Raw genomic sequence first — 4,808 nt, forward strand, 5'->3', positions numbered from 1 at the left:
AGTCTGGCAAAAAGAAAATTGCGCTCCACATACAAGAAGGCATAAATCTTCTAACATAAGGATTGGGTTAGATTAAGTTAGGATTAAATAGGGAATAGGGATGCAGACGGAAGGACTCCGCTCCTCCTCCGCCTACACGTAATCTTTTTACACAAAACTATTTAGAACAGAACAATTGTTGATTTTATTTTGCTTCAGAAGCAAAAAGGGCCGTATGGGCGAAGCAGAGGTTCTGTTCCTTTCGCTGCGCCCCCCCCCCCCCCCCCGATTTAATCCTATCCTAACCCAAACCTTATCTGACTGTGAGATGGATTTCGGTTTGCGTGGAAAGTCGCACACTTCTTGACAGGGGTGAGGTGGGGTGGAAGTCGCTTTGCTTTGGAAGTCGTTGATTCCTAGGCGAGGGGGAAGATGGGGATATTGTTATTTGTGATAGTTATAATTTAAAATATACACTTACACATTAATATTGTCAACTTTATTTGTTAATAACTTTTAAACACACGTAGGCGAGACTAGGATCAGTTGAATACAGGAGTAAGTAAAATAATCGAGGTTACATTAAAAACACGCGAGACATGCGTAAACGCAGAGAAAAATAAGAAGAGAGATTGAGTATGGCGCTCATCCTGTTCGATCATATTCATACGTGTTCCTGAAATAAATACATCGTTACTAGTTACAAGCAAAGTGGTCGATCTTTACACCTTACATCACGTCACACGACAAGCGTGGGCTTGTCTTGAGAATCAGACTCGTCAACTGAGTCGTATATTCTCACACACGCTCTACATGAGCGCCACCTCATGTGCTGACGAATGCATACACGCGGCAAGTTTGAATAGTGCAATTTGTAACACAATTAGTTTATTTATATTTACGTAATTCACATACCTGAAAATATATGTAAATACAGAGCATAAATAAAAAAGTAAGGAATTTCTATCGATTATATACGTCACATTTCGGATTTCTTTGATGTAAAGTCAAAAAATTGGTCCGGTCCAATTTGTCATTATGTCAGAGATACCGGATCTTATGTGACGCCTACATCTTCAAAAAAAATTTAATGCATCTTTATTTTCGCACCAGCAGGAACTATTTTTGGAGTGATCTTCCAAATAAGCTGGTTCATGGCGTGAAGCCGCCCAGGCACCGTTCTAAAAGCGTTTCCTTGCTGAGGTCTTCATAAATAGGCTTTATGGATGATAAAATATCACTTGATAATGGGGCATAGTCGTGCTTGAACGATGACAAAGAATTTGTAGCCAAAGCACGTTGCCAAGCGCACCATGAATTAGCTCCGCCCGGGCATTTTTCATGCTGAGGATTTTCGTCCGTTGATGCATAATGGAAGTACGTTGCCCATATAGCCCATATAGTTTTTCATATTTTCCACTGAATTACTATGTCTTCTTATTGCCAGTCCATAGTATACTGTTAACTTGTCAATTAGTTTTGCTGTAAGTTTTCCTTTTCCAGAAAGAATTTTTTTTATAATTTTTTTCCCGTTAACAATTATTTCTTGGACAGTTTTTTTTACTAATTCGCGTAAACGGGTACCCATTCTCTTCTGAACGTGCCCTACACATTCTTTTTTTGTTATCACATCTTCACCATAAGGTTTTGAATTCACAACTTTAGTAAAAGTTTTAGAGTCCCCGTCACCAATGTAGCTTGTGTATCTTAGGCCGTATTTTTTCAAAGATCGTAGAAACATTTCAAGAATCGATGATGCTTCCATGTTACCCGCTGCTCCTTGGTGATTTGCACTGCATTCATTATTTTCTACATGCTTCGTATATCATTCGTAATATTCTTCCGTCGTTAGTTTTTTTTTCCCAACTTTCGCATGATTTACAATACGAACTTTTCACGAACACATCCAAAACTTTGTCGGAATAATACCCAATCAATGTTGACACACCGTATAACGACGCAAATCCGCGACGTTTCCATGTGCCATCGCCGGATACAGTAACGTCTGTGGTATCTGTCAAGTCATTTTCCTTGCACGTTTCTTTTTTTTCTTTTTCAGCAGCTACGGAGAAAAGCTTCTCGGCAACAATCTTTACGCATTCGTGTATTTTCGTTACATAGAAGTCATACGATGATTTATGTAAGAAAGAAGAAGCTATATCCATCAAACCACAAAATTTGTTACACCCGGCTAAACCTAATCCTAAGATCCTCATGACAAAAATAAATCTGCGATTTATTGCATACGCTTGACCAATTCGTTCAGATGATAAAATATATCGAGGATTACAGTTTTCACACTCAAGCATGATTTTAAAACCGAGACCTAATTGTGAACATTGTTTAAATACAACTTTTCCGCCACACACTTCATTATTCACAACGTTAGAGCACTGCACAAAAGTCGACAAAGTTGAAAACACTAATAAAAAATCTATAATTGCATACTGTACATTACTATTTACTGGCACTTCAATTTCTTCTTGACTCTTCAGTTTTTTTGCCAATGTGCTCGAGAAAGATGCTTCGTTACTTTCGGGTGTTTTCGGATTAAATACTTGTTTCCGTTTTTTCGGCTTATCTTTTCGATTAGCATGTGTTTGCTTCTCTCTCAGAATTTTTTTTCGATTCATTTTACCAAAAAAAAAGTAATCACAAATCGCAGCGCAACCGTATAAACGCTCGGTTCAGCAAGCAACGCTATACTAAGGCAACGTACGAAATTTTTCCACTTCTAACGGTCAAATCGTGTTTCAACATGTATCGTAAACGCGTCCCTCGAATACTCGGAAAAGGTACGGACACAAAAGGGTCGCCGTTTACCTGCTTCTGCGTGCCGTAGATGTTCGGCGGCCGAGGTCGAATTGCCGGTTATGACGCATTCGACACGCTGCGCTTTAAATTTCTCCCATTCCTACAGTTTTGCTCCGATCGACTTGTAATTTTCGGACAACATTCCTGACACTTTGTACTATTATATAAAAAAGTTTGAAAAAAATGAATTTTTTGAAGTGTCAAGACCCGGATAACCCCTTAATGCCGCGCCCTTGCATACATTGTACGTTTGTTTTGCGCTTGAATTTCATACAAAAAACTAAAGTCGTACAACCATTATATGTATTCACTATTTCCGCATATTCATGAATTCTGGCTACCATGCTTTAGTCCATAAGTCGAAATCAAATTGATATCGATTGATTTTTTGGATCGTTTGATTTCAAACTGACTTCACTCTCTATTGCTCATCGAGGAGGATCAATAAATAGAGATGTATTAAATTTTAATTATTTTCAAAGATGTGGCGTACCTAGTCGTGAAACCTAGTTTATAAGTTGAAATGATTTAAATTTTGGAATACTGTTTTAGAAAATTTTCAATTAGTTTACAAATAAATAAAGAATTTTTAATTGATACATTGAAAACTTTACAATGTAGAGCGGCTTTCATTTCAATTTATTTACTTACGTCATATACTATAGGCGAAAGGATACATATAAAGATACAGCATAATTAGAAAAATAAGAAATTTTCATCGTTTACGTAATGTCATATATGATATCCGATTTTTTTTATGTAAAGATAAAAAATCGAAACGATTTCTATGTTTTATCATTACATCGAAGATATTGGACCCCATATGTGATGATATCCTACGTCGCTGATAAAAATTTGATGCATCCTATTTATGCTGCACCTTTGTGTACATAGTACTTTTTTAAGATTTTATAAAATATTATTTTAGCTAAGTTTTTATTAGTTAGCGACAATAGACTAATGAACACACTGCTACTTACACATTTGTTTACATCATTATTTACCGAAGTTAGAGAAGTTTAATTTACAGAAGTTCGTTTAATCATGTCATGTACGTATTATCAAGACTTCCATTTATATTATATTTGAATACAATTTTTATAAGAAGTACACAAAATTACAATATAGTAACGGAAAAAAAGATATAATTCAAAAAGTTTTGTCTCACGATGTAATGTCACAAATGAGATTCAATTTCTTCGACGTATAGGCAGAAGCAGGATTGTTCTTTTAAAGTATAATATAATTTTTGATAACTTTTACAAAAATTACGCGTCTTATGGTATTTAGTTTTCAATATGTGAGTTAAAGTATTCTTTATCTATTCATAAATTAATTGGAAATTTGAGAAAATAATATTCGAAAATTCAGGTCTCTCCAGCTTGTAAACTAAGATTGACGAGATTGACGAATGTAATAAAATAATGAGTACATGGACGTTATGTGTAGCTTTAATTTCCATTTGTTTACGTAAATTACATACTTAAAAGTAATGATAGGGCATAAATACAGGGTGGGCCATCTATTGGTACGTTTTTGAATTTCGTCGTATGGCAACACCGAACGAGCTACAGACCCGAAATTTTGACAGTTTATTAGTCATACCGTCCGCGGCACGAAACAACATGTTTTCTCTTGAAGAGCGTTTTGAAATTTTAAAAACTTATTTTCAAAGTCAGTGCTGTGTCGCCGAAACTGTACGAATTTTGAAAAGAAATATGGGTCGTGATAGAGCACCCACCGAAGGAGCTATACGCAAATTGGTGAGGAAAGTTCGTGAGAAAGGGATGTTAGTGGATGACAGAAGTGGTCCCAGAGCTCGGACAGTGCGCACACCCGAGAATATTGAGGCTGTGGCCCAAAGTGTGAGACAGAATCCGACGACTTCAACTCGACGCCGATCGCAGCAACTGAGCATTAGTCGCACCAGCCTGAGGAGAATACTGCACAAAGACCTCGGATTATTCGCCTACAAGATCCAGATGACTCAGGAGTTGAAAGCAAATGACCATCCG

General features: G+C 36.7%; 1 pseudogene; it reads right to left on the minus strand.

The window, feature by feature from the left end:
* Positions 1–258: 258 nt before the first annotated feature.
* LOC147907528 (uncharacterized) lies at positions 259–4,144 on the minus strand (annotated as a pseudogene).
* Between the last annotated feature and the right edge of the window lie 664 nt (positions 4,145–4,808).

This window comes from Acromyrmex echinatior, chromosome 13 (assembly GCF_024713525.1).
Source record: "Acromyrmex echinatior isolate Ae372 chromosome 13, ASM2471352v2, whole genome shotgun sequence".
Taxonomy (NCBI): domain Eukaryota; kingdom Metazoa; phylum Arthropoda; class Insecta; order Hymenoptera; family Formicidae; genus Acromyrmex; species Acromyrmex echinatior.